The sequence below is a fragment of the Lutjanus erythropterus genome, chromosome 8 (genome assembly GCF_056507025.1).
Source record: "Lutjanus erythropterus isolate fLutEry1 chromosome 8, fLutEry1.hap2, whole genome shotgun sequence".
Taxonomy (NCBI): Eukaryota; Metazoa; Chordata; class Actinopteri; order Lutjaniformes; family Lutjanidae; genus Lutjanus; species Lutjanus erythropterus.
The window spans coordinates 3,075,183-3,090,345 of NC_139324.1; the positions used below are offsets into that span (position 1 = coordinate 3,075,183).

At 38.8% G+C, this 15,163-nt stretch overlaps 1 protein-coding gene across 1 annotated transcript in view; it reads right to left on the reverse strand.

Moving 5' to 3' along the window:
* Window positions 1-15,163, reverse strand: part of col18a1a (collagen type XVIII alpha 1 chain a) — a 117,916-nt gene that overhangs the window by 61,032 nt on the left and 41,721 nt on the right. The gene's annotated exons all lie outside the window — the stretch shown is intronic.

Sequence of the window (15,163 nt, forward strand, 5' to 3'; positions counted from 1 at the left end):
TCAGTGTTTTACAGAGAAGGGCAATTTGTTCCTCTTGACTTGTTCTCATTGTTAAAACATGATAATAAGAAAACTACAGATATTTAGCTTTTTAAAAAAAATGCAAAATGTGAGAAACTACAGTGGGAATATTGTGGCTGATTTATGTTTTCAACAGAAAGAACTTAATGCTATGTTGTGGTGAAGGTTTCCATTCCACTGGAGTACTGCAACAAATTACTGAGCAAAGATGTTGTTAATGTTAATGTTAATATGTTTAAATATAATCTAACAATGACATCTTATTGCTGCAATTGAATTTTTTTAAGGGATAAAAAGATAAAAATACAATGCAAACCCATTGAATGTAAACCAAATGTCCTTGCATGCATTGTCTCTGCTCTACATGGTGCCATTTATTGTTCACTTCAGTTAAGACCCTCGTTTTCAGTGTTCTGTGGTTACACAGTAATCCGGGCCTCACATTCTTGCCCAGACTGGTTTTCTCATACTGCCTATGTGATCAGTTGACAGAGACCCTCGACATCTGCTAATGGGAGCTCAGTGATAAAAGGAACAGGAGGTTTGAGCAAGTGTCTCTTTAATCGCACCAGGGTTTAAAATAAAGGCAGGCATGTTGCGCGCATAACCTCAGTTGCTGATAGAAACGAACTGCCGCCGTCCTTATAAAGGTTCCAGGTGCTTACACTGAGATGCATACGCGTCTTGACACGAGCTTGACAACTTTATCCTGTAGCTCTCTGTCATGGCCTGGGGTCACTGATGATCCTACTGACCCCAGTCTGCAGGATTATGTTTGTCTGGTCTAACAAAGGGAGAGGGGGAGCACTGAAGAAGGCAGAAAATATTGACAACTTGCAAAATTTCAAAGTTGCAAACAATACAGCCTTCACTAATTAAGTGCTGACTAGGTGACTGTGACCTATTAAAGGACTAATACAGTGTAGCTATCACAAGGCAAAGCTATTTTTGCACTTTTTGCCCCGTTTAAATATTCAATGAAAGAAAAATATTGTGTGTAGTCATATGAAAAGTGGCTTCCTTTTGGCCAAACACGACTAAGGGACTTGTGATTGTCTTTAGCTGATGTCTGACAGACTTCTATTCATAAGAACAGTTATTTCTTCAGGAAGTAAAAAACGTATGAAACGGTCTGTTTGCCACTGAAATAATTGATGAAGAATGCTACATCAAGACTGGACGAGCTAAGGCTTTTTATCCTCAGTTTGGTCACACAGTTCTGAGAGGCTGATTGTAGCATTATTGGAGAAAATGCGGATTAGTTGACCACATGGGTGAGAAGGAGTTATCTTAACCAAGTAATTGTCATCTTTCTGCCCACTGTAAGCCTGGAGAGATCATGTGATTTCCTACATGTGTATGTAGTCAACAAACATGGATCTCGCATATGACTGGACCTATCAGTCTAAATTTTTTTTTGACTATAAACTGAAGAACCTGTGATTCACAATTTTTGAGAAACCTTTTTTTTTTTTTTTTTTACAGCTCCACGACAGCAGCATCCATAGCCAGAGGCATTTGGATTTTGGGTTATCCTGTTCTTGTGAACATGATCTCAAGACTTATCAAAATGTTTGTGATTACGAAGGTGTTAAATCCAAATATTCTTTTCACAAGCCTAGCGTAGACCTGCATACTAGTGAGTGCACTCCTCTAGTTCACTCTAAAACAATTTAAATAAAGCAGAATTATAACTTTCTTTGAGAAAAGTAACTCATTTTCAAAGACTTTCAAGCAATGTTGTGCAAGAAAGGGACCATCGCAAATTGTGAGAGTCACACAAAAGCAGCCACAAGCCAATTTGTCTGTGGTCAGTGGACAAATTCAGTGATCAAAGCCACATAAGTCAGTCTGTAAACCAAAATCAACACAATATTTAGAGTGGGGACTTGGTTAATAAACCTTTAGGTAATAAACTCTGTCTTGTGACAGGTAATGATTAAACATCAGCTCGACCCTCTATGGACTCATTGGTTCACTGTGTTCAGAGCAAAATAGGCCCTTTCTTAGAGGAAAATCAGGACGAAATTTCAGGGGGGTCATTCAGACTAGATCACTTTAACTTAATGATGGAATAAGTTATAATGTTGAGAAATCCTTGATCAAGCAGTGATCAAAAAGCCTTCAGGGTTTGTATGCGTTCCATCTCCTGTGGGGAGTCTTTGACCCTTTTCCGGTCTTTTCACTACAAGACATTCTAAATCCTAATGACACACATAATCCAGGTATAAAGAAGAAATTGTAAAAGAATGCATCATTAGGAGAGTGTTATTATCCCAAAGATGACAATAACGTAGCCTGAAGCTGTTTTTGTATGACAGTGAAAAATGAGAGATTTTACACAGTTTGGATTTTTTTTTTTCCACACACACTTGAAATTTGGGAAACTTGCCAAAAGACATGGGTGGCCATGCATACACACCGACACCTTAACTAGGAAATGGTCTGCTTATTTATGGAAAAACCTGACAACTAAAAGACAGCATTGCGCTTAATGAACGCAGTACGTTTGCACCTTTGGAGTGACAGTTTTTTTTCAGCACAGGTAATCTGCACTTATCTCACTATCAACAAACCTTGAACTTGTCAAAAGTCTGTTCCTCTTTTCAACATCTCTTTGATCTCCATTACTGCCTCTACAGAGCAGAGGCTGTGAGATATAATGACAACACAGCCAGAAGATTTCCTGTTTTCAAGAGTGGCATTTGTAATTGGAGCAGGTAATTACAGTAAGAATGGTTGAAAAGTTTGCACTGCGCTGCATGCTGAAGACAGAAAGGAGACTGAACAAAGGAACACACCCCCTCGACTTGTTGATGTTAATGTGTCATTTCAGACAGCGCAAAAGATTATTTCTTGGTGGGACTAGAAAATTGGAATTTTCCTATTATCATTTGACAGAAAACAACTGGAAAATTGTCAATTTCAAGTACTGAGCACCATGACTATGTTCAAAATGCACTTGACATTTGTAACTAGAGCAACAATTTTTGGATCAATCAATTAGTCCATCAATATAAAATTAGTTGTCAACTATTGTGATAACTGATTTATCGTTTCAGTCATTTTTTTTTTACATGGACACTTCCTTAAATTGAAGAATTTGCGGCTTTGGCATTTATGACAGTAAATGAAGAATTATTGGATTTTGGACTGTTGGTTTGACAGAAAAATCTATTTAAAGATGTCACTTTGGGCTCTGGGAAACTGTGATGAGAATTTCTAAACTTTTTTTGATGTCTAATAGGCTAAACCAGTGGTTTGTCTAATAGGCTAAACCAGTGGTTCTCTGGTTGTGAGATTTCTGGACACCCCCAGACTCAAGACTCAAAAAGGTTGTGAACCACTGGATGAAATGATTAATAGATTAATCGTGAAAACAATCAAGTTGCCGCCCTATTTGCAATGGATAAAATTGGACAGAATATTTCATTTGATCAGTAAATTAAAATCATCTTCTTGTGTTTTTGTTTTGCTTTAAAAACAGAGTGGTTCTTATTGTGGAGACTCCCAACTGTCTTTTATATGGGTTTAAAAACTTTGCTGTAGCTCTGTTCACATGCTGGTCACCTGCCGTCAAACCTCTGCCTGCTGACAGAGGGCCATAATCTCAGCAGGGATCGCTAGTAATGTAAAGGGTCAGTTCAAGATTTTAAGTTCTTTTCACACCACTAATGGAATTCCATTCACTTCCAGTGTATTTGGGTGGTGGCAGAAAACCAAAACTATCTCCATGGCTTGACACCAAAAGATGTTTTTTAATGATCTTGCTGAAGTGACCCCATGAATCCGCAACTAGAGGCACAAAATTCATGTGTTACACAGGAACTAATTAAAATTTTGTGAGATGATTAAAGGGAGATTTAGTGGTATGAAATCACCAAAATGGAATATACTACTCATTATTCTCTGTGCCACCAGCCCAAAGTATTTGATGAACTGGGAATGAGACTCAACAATCGATTATCTTTCTCTAGACTCACATATTCCTCCTCTACCCAGTGTAAGATATACTGGGATTTATTGGCAGAATATGAAAGAAGTGGAATATAATATTCATATGTTTTCATTAGTGTATAATCACATGAAAATAAGAACAATTGTGTTTTTGTCACCTTAGAATGAGCTGTATACATGTGCAGATGGTGTGGGTCCTTTTTCACAGAGGCAGCCATGTTTCACCTAGGGGTGGTGAAAAAAAATGATTATTAATTTATCGCGATTATGTTATGGATGAGTATGAATCGATTACTAAATTTTCAAAAATCGATTACTTTTTGCATTTTTTTATTTTGCAAAAATGTTATCCCGCGGTCAACGGAAGTTGAATGTCACGCGAGCGCGCCCAGTTCCAATTGGCAAGTGCGTGCAGCGGTCAGAGCGAGTGAGCCGTACGAGCAGGTGTGTAAAATGGACGAGGATCAACCAGCAACGAGCAACCAACTAGGGGTGCAATGGATCGCAGTTGATCCGTGTACCGTACGGATCGCCCTCTACGGATCGGTACGCATGTGATCCGCGGACCACATGTGAGCATCATAGTTTTACTGTCACTGTTATTTTTGTATAAGTTATAATACCAGAAATCTCAATGCAGAGTTGCAGTGAACAGACAGGACGGATGCTGCTGTGTGCAGCTCATCTCTGTGAAGAGCGACTGATTTAAAAGTCGTCACATCACCTTGAGTGAAATCCAGACCATAACTTTTTTCACTGATGTAACTATGCTATCACCAAAGAAACAGATCATAAAACTGTGGTGTTCATTGAAACTTTGGTGATATCAGCTGTCTTAACTTCTACACAGCTCCTCTCTGCTCACCGGTGCAGCTCTGTCTCACCCCGTCTGTGACACAGTGTGTCTGCTGATTGATCATGACTTCTAACCAATCAGATGTGCTGCTGTAGGTGGGACATTGAGCCAGACTACAGAGCGTAGTTGTGTATTATACTGTACAGTGTATAATGATCTAATATATGTACATACAACACTGTATAAGTTTCAAGTTTTTAATATATTACCATTATCATTACTATTATCATTATTATTACATTACATAACTATGGTGATAATTACAGACAGACAAAGATCAAAGACAAGTGCATTTTTAAAATAATTTAACCCTAATCCCACCACTTTTTTCTTTTTTGCACTACACAGGAAGTGCTTTGAGTTGTTAATCAATAAAAGAGTTAAGTTTTTTTAATGGTGCAATAACTTTGTGGTGCATTTTGGGTTACTGTTTTCAAATGGAAAATCAATAATCGCTAATTGAGAATCATTAATAATCAAAAATCGGTTGGTAATCGAACCGGGACCTCAATAATCGTAATCGAATCGGATCGGGAAATCAGACAGTTTAACCACCCCTAGTTTCACCACAATGTTGCTACAGCAGCCCAGAATAGCCAAGAGACACTGGCTCTAGATACGGCCTTTTGCACTTAGCACGACTTTTGTGGGCACCATAGGTTCTTGCCAAAGCAAACTGCAAGCTCAGCACCAGAGGCCACTAAATATTAGACTGTGATAGCATAAGCTGATAAATATTCACTCAACTGGAGAAACATGTGCACACATTAAGCACAGACACAGACATAAACCTACAAGCAGAGCAGCTGCTGCTGCTGCTAGCACTGCTAACGTTAACCACACTGTGTGTCAGGCTGGCAGCTAACGTTAGCTCTGTGCCCCTCTTCGGTCTGAAAAGGTGAAGTGTTCAGTGAATTGTTGTCATGTTTTGTACGTTAATATGTAATGTTTGTATTGCACAGTGCAAAGTACCACACATTTCAGCGGGATTTAAAGAACAATGTGCCAATTGTAGACTGTGATTAATGTCTTCAAATGACTCTTAATACACACAGTATTTTTTACTGACAGTATTTAACATTATAAATGAATAAATTCTGCTAAATTTTAACTGTTTTCTGAGTGTTTTCTTAGTGTTAGACTGGTCGACTAGTCTAAATTAAATTTCATGTTTAATCGACAGGGAAATTAGTCGCCAAGAACATCCCCACTAAATACTACATACTGGTCCTTTAACTTAAAACCATAACAAGAGGTTAAGTCATTATCACATCATAATTCTGACACTAATGTAATAAATCTTTGGCTATGGAGATGTTAACATAGAAACATACTAAAAACATACTGATTATTGCATTTACTGGTTTGTTTTTGACTGCTAAGGTTTTGCTATTAATACTGAATACTGGACATTTTTCTCTCTTTCAGAAAAGCCTTCTTTACACAACTGTGTAGCTATAAGAAAGTGGTACTCCTTACACATTTCTGTTGTGTGTGTGTCCTGAGGTGTTTGAGCAGGGGATGAACTGAAATTCCAGGCCTCCCCAGTGTCTGTCCTCACAATACACGGACAAAGGCGTGAAACCTAAGACCAGGAATGAGTCGGAGGGCTGAGACCGTCAATGGGAGGATGAATGATCAACTAATTACAACACCAACAAAACCTGCTGAACATAATCCACGAGGGGGCCAAAGGCGTCCAATTATCTGTCAGCAGTATTTTATGTCATACTGACTGTCATCCAGATATCAGATTTCATATGCAAAGTGCCAATTTCACTAGTGCTAAATATAGCTTTTGTGAATAATTTAAGAATACGCGGGTATGTAACACAAGTGGCACTGGAAAGAGAGAAAGTATGCATATTTCCACTGGCCTGTCGTGCTGTTTATCCATCTATCCATCCAGGCAGTTGTCCTGTTGTATTCAAAGCACCAGAAAAATACATTTGAAAAACTCAGCAACAACGTCTCTTTTCAGACACCATGACCCGATTGCTCAAGACAATTCACAGACCCTGCTGTGAGTAGTTTCATGTAGGAACTACTTTCTTTCTGCAGTAGAATCTACTGCAACTACATAATTTTCTAATAGAGAGAGAAAGTAGTTTCTAAATGAAACTGCTCCAAACAATGTCTGCGGATTATCTTGAGTAACCAGGTCATGATTTTTGGAGAGACACTGGTTTTGAATTTAAAATAAATGCTTTTCTTTGGTGCTTTAAGCGCCGTAAGCCAAGTGCCATTTAGTCCCGCTATATTGGAGAGAAGGCATCTCATTGGCTGAAACTCTGCAACTCACACCAGGGGAAAAATATGTATTTTGGTGAACTGTCCCTTTAATATGCAGTTAGCTGAAAGTACTGCAAAGGCAACACGTTTTGACGTGCAGTGTAACTGGTGTACAAACAGAGAGACATGAAACCGGACGCACGTTACACCACAGGTTGACGATACAAAAACATGAGGGTCTATTCTCTGCAGGCCGTAGCAGAGCGACTCGAGGGCCTTTTGGCAGCCCTCCCTACACCTTCACTGATGTTATTTCAGCAAGTGGGGGTCGTTGACCTCTCACTGTGAGTCATAGTGCAGTCACCATCTCTGCAGTTACACAAGCATGAAGCGCCGAGGCACTCCTATAGTTGGGGAGTCTTGAATAACACACACACACAAGTTAGGATATCCGCAGACACTCACAAACGAGTGCACGTATGGCTCAAATGCATATGCGGCAGACACACACACACACACACAAACAAACTTGGGCTGTAGTCACACAGCATGTCACAGCTGAGCCGCAGTGTAAACAGTGAGACACAAACAGACATAAACTCAAGTGAACATATGGCTGAACACACACACACACACACACACACACACACACACACACACACACACACACACACACACACACACACACACACACACACACACACACACACACACACACACACACACACACACACAGAGGTCTCCCCTGCCTGAGCTGCAGCCATACAGCAGGTCACAGCTGAGCAGCAGTGTAAACAAATCTCAAATTGAATCATCTGCAGGAATAAAAACACATGAGAAAATGCCTGTAATACCATCACCTGATCATCCCCAACACTCTCTTTAACTGTACGTGCTGAAAAAAAGACTTGTCTCATCTGACCCCTGTATCCCCGAGCAACGGGTCTCAACACACTGAATCACTGAACTGCAGAGGGACTATTCACTGGCTTTCAGGCAACATTTAAAGCTTGTTGTGAATCTTGAAAACGGAGTGCGTTCAGTTATCTCATCCCCTCTTTTAAAGGCACGATCAGCAATGTGTGCCCAAGTACTCTTGTTGTTGTAACATCACTGTATTACATATCGTGATATAAGTTTTAATGGTTGCATCACAGTAAAGTGGTGGAATTTTCTGAACTCACTAAACTGTTCTTGTTGTTCTAGTATTTGCCTTCACCCACTTGGTCATTATATCCACATTACAATTCAATTCAACTATAATGTCATTAAAACGATGTGCAGGTACATATGTAAACAAAAATAAGGGTTGCAGCTTCACTGAAACAGTGCAGGGTGAGGGACATAGGGGACATACATGCATACAAATAAAATAAAATATGATTGATCAAAAATTAGCTGAGTTGTATTGACTGAGGAAGTATATGTCTGAACCATGGAGTATATTTGTGCAAATGGAGCTATAAACATGACAGACATAAGTAAATATAGTTGTAGTATAAAGCAAGCAGTATGATCTGTGCCAAAGGCATGATTAGTACAAAAATTGTGATGTTTTATTAATTTCAAGTAGGATGCATATTGGCAGTAGCAGAGGTGCAATGATTAATCAACTGACTGATTATTAATCGATTATTATATTAATAGCCTATAGCCTATTTAATCTAATCTAATCAATAAATGTGTTAGAGAATTTTGCCTTTTTATTCCAAAAAATTACTGTTTTCAGCATCTTACATGTGAATATTTTCTGTTTTCTTTACTTTTTATGAGAGCAAACTGACATTTTTTTGGGTTGTGGACAAAACAAGACATTTGAGGATGTCATCTTTGGCTCTGAGAAACACTGATTGACATTTTTCACAATTTTGTGACATTTTAGGGACCAAAGAACTAATCGATTAATCAAGAAAATAATCAACAGATTGACTGACAATGAAAATGATTGTTAGCTGCAGCCCTAGGCGGCAGCACAAAAGTTCAGGTGATGAACTGATGATTATTTGTGGAAAATCTTACCTCATTGTTTTAATAATTTGTGACAGCACCAACAGTCATCCCTACAATAATTCTGCAGTATCAAAAGTATTTTGTCATCAATACATATATTGTATATTGCAGAATATCCTAAAAATTTCGATATTATCTCTAAGCCATATCATCCAGCCATAATGTAAACTTCACTGTCTTTTGAGTAAAAGTTTATCTTGCCAGATTGCAAACAGATAGTAAAATAGTCCAACACAGATCCAGTTCTGAGACTGGAAAAGTGCATTTGTGTCAGACTCAGAAAAACAATGTTATAAACTTAATTCAACTTGGCAGCAGCAGCCTGTGGTCTGAAACGTATACAGTGCTTCTATACTGCCACACCACACAGGACAAAGTCCACGTCTGAACCAAAGACCCTAATTCAAATGACATCCTCTCCCACATCTCTAAGATCTCCAGCCAGTGAATGTGTGTCACTGACTGCGTGAGACAGCCAGAGAATGAGAGGTGGGTGGGGGGTTGGCTAACAGAGTCGGGGTCAGGAGGTCACAGCTATCAGATTAGGAGGGAAAGGGGTCCTGTTTCCCACAAATGGAGACTTATCGCAGTCCTGGGGTGGCCTGAAGGAACAGGTTGTGAGTGAGGGACCTTCCTCTCATTCAGACATGATGACTGTTGTAAAACCCAAACTGTTGAAGTTTCTTAAATTCATTGTCTACGGAGGAGTGCTGACAACACAAAGGGCTGCAGCAGTGTGCAAGTGAAAAGTACTGATGTGAATCAAGGAGTCAGTAACAAAAGCTAGAGGATTGCACAGCGGTTTTGCAATCCTTTGATGCAGGATTATGGAATTCTTCATTTTGATGCTTGCAGGAAAAACAGGAAATAACACAATGCAATGAAAAATATGTTTGTGCAATGCAGGCTAAAATCAGACTGTGCTGCGGCAAGGAGCCAGAGTCAACTTTTCTGTTTGTCTACCCTTTTTCCTCCAGCCCTTTATGGTCACACCACGACTACCTGATCGAGCTATAATTTGTACATGGATCTGGAACAGATCTCAGTTTAGTCTCAGTTTATTAGTACTACAAACTGTTTCCTGTACTTTAAAAATGGACTTCTAAAATCCACTTTCCCTCAACCCAAGTCTGAACCAACCGTGGCATCTCCCACTGGTTTGTGGACTACTGTTTTGAAGCGTTATGGGGGTCTCCATCTTGGTTTCTCAGTACGTACAAGACCATGGAGCTGGTGAACGATGTACTGTGACTTGGGCAGTGTTTGGCTTTGGCTCGTCCATTTAGTGGGGAAGAAATGGCTGCCTGCCTGGCAACTAAGTTTCTCATATTACAGTTTAACAGCACACTAAAACAGCGTCTCCCGAACGTTTTTCTCGAGGAACCCACTTCTTAAAAGGGACAAAGCATTGCAAGCTATATGTAAATGAACACCCCTGACCATTTTTCCATCACCTTACATTACCTGGACACCTGTTCTTGAAAAAATATATACGTTAAATACTTTATAAATGAGAAATTAATGCATTTAGGCTTAGCTGACAGGCCAGCTCATTGTTCAGATGAACAATATAGGACATTTTAAATGTTTTCTTAAAGATACACATACAGATATAAATGTTAAATTTGCAGAATTACTTCCGGTGACCCAAATAAAATCTCCTGTGGGTCATGACCCAGTCTCGGGGATTGCCTGCACTAAAATATGTCATCTGTCATCATTTAAGGTGAGAAACGCAGTAAGAGAATATTGATCCATATTTCATCAATGCTACCTGGTTTGATAGTTAGATATGAATTTTGTGAGCCTGGTGTGTTGTACTGGACACTCACTGAGAAGGTCTTGCTTTACAGTCTTATTTTACTCTAAATGTGACCATAATTTACAAAATAAACACAATGCTGTATTGAAGAAAACTTGAGGCTAATGATCGAGACCATAAACTCAGGAGGAAATGGTTTACAGAGGTAATAAATAAAGTGAGAAGTTGGGTCATTTTCTCATTAGCTTGCATACAAATAGACTTCTTTTTGAAATCTGTGTTCAGCCTTGTTGCCCTATGAGTAAATTTTGCTAAAGCAAAATGCAGACAGTCAGTGAGTACTGCTCAGTGAATGATCAGAGAAGTAAAGTGAGGAAGCATTTTGGATAAAATGCATTGAACACCTTTCTGAAACATCAGCTTGTCACTCAAATAAAACAGCAGAGGCACCTTCAGTGAATGGAACACTTAATTAATGTTAAACTTAACGCCGTAGTTTAGACTAAATTAATCTGAATGAATTAGCTGTCACTTTGAATTTCTTCCAAGTTGATTTTTTGGAAAAAGTGACAGCCCCATTACCGCCACTGAAACGAATGAGGAAGCCTACAGTACGTTTTTGCCCCAGTGCCAGTGGCAGTCCAGATGCACCATTAGTCTTCTGTTTTTTGTGTTTGGAGATCTATGTTCACTCTAACAAGTATTGAAGGCTTAATTTCCAGGGTAAGGAAGTGGTGTTCCCCTTTCAAGGGGAACAAATGTATGCTTTTTCTCCATCAATGATAGAAATTGTCTTCCTCCAAAAGAAAGAACATTTTAAAGCCAAAAAGCCAAACAAATGGCAAAGTAAGCACAGAACTGTCATCAGATTCTGAATTTAAGATAAGCTTTTTGTTGCAAAGTTGTAAAAAATGATCGCTTTACAGACTAGGCTGCATCTGTCAAGTGTTTGAACAGAACAATCCAGTATCCTGCAGAAAGAGACAGACGGACAGACAGTCAGACGGAGCCCTGCAGGGTTCCTCACAGTCCTGCTCAGGCAAGCAGAAACAGCTTAGCTGTCACTCTGAATAAGACACATTCCATAACAACAGGAGAATATGTAGCCTGTGGTGCCTGAACAACAGTTACAGTATAGGAAAGAGGCAGAGGGTGTGCTGCATATGGGATAGAGGGGAAGGCACTCATGTTTTACCATCTTTAATGTGTTGTAATTTTCTCAGTAAACACCATCACTTATCTGGCAGAGCAGATCAAAGCTATACTGTTGTCCTGTACATTAATGCACCCTGAGAATATAGCAACTATACGTTCCACTTAGTTTTAAATGCCATGAAGTTCCTGGTGACCAATGAGTCGCTGGTTCCTTTGTTGATTCTTTGGCATGAGATTTAATCAAACCCCATGAAACATGTATGTTTTGGGAACTGCTACCCATGCACCAGCAAACAGACTCACAAGTCTTTACATCAGTTTATTTAAATGAACAGTTCACGCAAAAAGCAAGAATATACCCTGTAGTGCTATTTATCCATCTAGCTTGTTGGTGTGAGTTGCAGAGTTTTGGAGATAGTGGCAGTAGAGATGTCTCCCTTCTCTCAAGTGTAAAGACACGACTGTAGATGGCTTGTGGTGCTCAAAGCATCAAAAAATACATATGAAAAAAATTCAAAACCAGTATCTCTTTCCAGAAATCATGACCCAGTGACTCGAGATCATTCACAGAGCTTGAGCAGTTTCATGTACAAACTACTCCTTTCTGCAGTAGAATCTATCAGAACTATGGCTACAATTAATCATTTTCATTGTCGATTCATCTGTCAGTTATTTTCCTGATTAACTGATTAGTTGTTTGTTCTATAAAATGTCAGATGTCTTGTTTTGCCCACAACTTTAAAGATATTCCATTAACTGTCATAGAGGAGTAAATAAACCAGAAAATATTCACATTTAAGAAGCTGAAATCAGAGAATTTTGACTTTTTTTTCTTAATGTACTCAAACCGATTAATCGATTGTCAAAACAGTTGGGGATTACTTCAACAATCAATAAATAATTGATTAATCGTTGCAGCTCCAGCGCAAATAGTCCCACCAACTCAGTATTGAAACATATGTGTATGCTAAAGTCAAAAATGCCAAAATGCCAAGAATAACGTCAAAAAGTTGAAAATAAAGTCAAAATGTCAAGAGTAAAGTTAGAATTTAGAGTGAATTTGAAATGCCAAGAATAAAATTGAAATGTTGAGAATAAAGCTGATTAAAATTGTCAAGTCATTTTGACTTTTTTCTCAAAATGCAAAATTAAAAAAAAAAAAAAAAAAAAAATCCTCCTCTTCTCGTTCTTCCCTTTATGCTCGTCCCTGGCTTGTTTGAATCAGGGGGATGGAAGCTGGAATCAGAGAATTTTGACTTTTTTTCTTTAAAAAATTACTCAAACCGATTATTCCATTTTCAAATTTTTTTATTTTTTTATTTTGGGGTGAATTGTCCTTTTCAGTTTCAGCTTCACTCAGCTTTATCATCATTCTCAGGATGTATCTTAGTACGTGTTATAACTGGAAGTGTGATACAGGAAACGACCAAACAATCTAAAATAATTGATAACAGTCGTCCTCCAAACAATTCCCAGTCCAGTCCAGTCCACTCCAGTCCTGGTACCTGTAATGACTCCACCAGTTAGTGTGCTGTCAACTCAGAGCTTCCGGTGAAGTCTTGACTGTAATTGGCTCTCAATGCCTGGGAGGTGTTGGCTCAGCTAATGACAGACACGTTACTGATTCCTCTGCCTGGAACAAAACTTCAGACTGCGGTACACGGCGAGACGAGCTGCAGAGCTCATTACTCTAATAGACGATTACCACATGAATGTGTGTTGGCTCATAAAGACTGCCTTTTTACACAAAGACATTTAAAAGTGGTTTGGCTGGTTTACAGATGTTTTGTAAGAGTTTACATACAATCATGGTATCATTACTGACTGTTCACTGTAAAAAAATAAAAAATACTCTAGGCAAATGTCCTTATTAAATTTTGGAGTTTTAAAGGGACAGTTCACCCCAGAATCAAAAATGCATGTTTCCTCTGACCTATATTGCTATTTATCCATCAAGATTACTTTCTTTCTGTAGAAAAAACAAAATAGTTCCTACATGAAACTGCTCACAACAAGGCCATTGGCTTATCTTTAGTAAGCAGGTCATTATTTCTGAACAGGGACAATGCTGTTGAGTATGCTCAGAATATTTCAAATGTATTTGTTTAGCATTTTGAGTGCCATCTACTTCCATTACATCCAACAGAAGGCAAACATGTCTATGGCCAATATTTCCAGAACTCTGCAGCTCACAGCTATCCAGATGGATAAATAGCATAACAGCTAAGAGGAATCATAAGTATTTTTGATTATTGGGTCCTATTAAGTTTTGAAATAAACTTGAAAGTTTTGTCAAACTATAATCTTTTGAGATAATTTACAAGGTTTGTTTAGAAAAACTGGAATGTTTGACTTTTAGAAAAAAATCTGGATTTCAAAACTCATTAAAGTGAAGAACGGTTAATAATTGACCAAACAATTACAAAATGGGTTCACAGCTCACTGTGAACATGAGCAATTTTTCTAAAGAAGTTTTTAAAGAAGAAAATTAATTATCTCAACAAAAGATTACAGGCTGGCAAAGCTGTTTTCAAGTTTATTTCAAAAAGTTGGAGTTCTGAATTATGAATTTTCTCAGCTTTCTTTTTTTATAGCGTGTTGGCTGTGTTTGCTCGTAGTGTTGGACAGGAAGAATACTCCCACTGTTCTGCAGAGCTCTTGGGATAAACAGACTAACACATGCTACGCAGACAACTACAGCTGCATAACAGATAACAAGCAGCAGTTTAGGAAAGTCTGATTGTGCATGTCTGCCTGCAGTATCACTTCACATCCCACAGCGGTGAGACGCAGCTGTGGGGAAACGACTCCCTCTACTGTCCACAGGGCGAGCCACAGTCAGTGCAGTAAAACACACAAAGGGCTGACTTGTAATCACACAGCTTTGCCTCAGTTGCTTATTATAAACGGATTAATCTTAACCTACATTTAAAATGCAGCCACAGTAGAATGGAAAGCAGTCTTCATCCCACTGAGTGGCCGAATATGAACTGTTAACTCTCAGAATGGCTGTTATGTCTCATGAAGAATGAGATGTTCATGATGATCAGGAAATATTGTTACTCTTTGACATGCTGTCCCACATCCTCACTGCTGCAGGCCGCGCCAAATGACAAAAAGCAAACTTTACCCGACAGGTGGTGCTCCCCTAACAAAAACACACCTGTGCA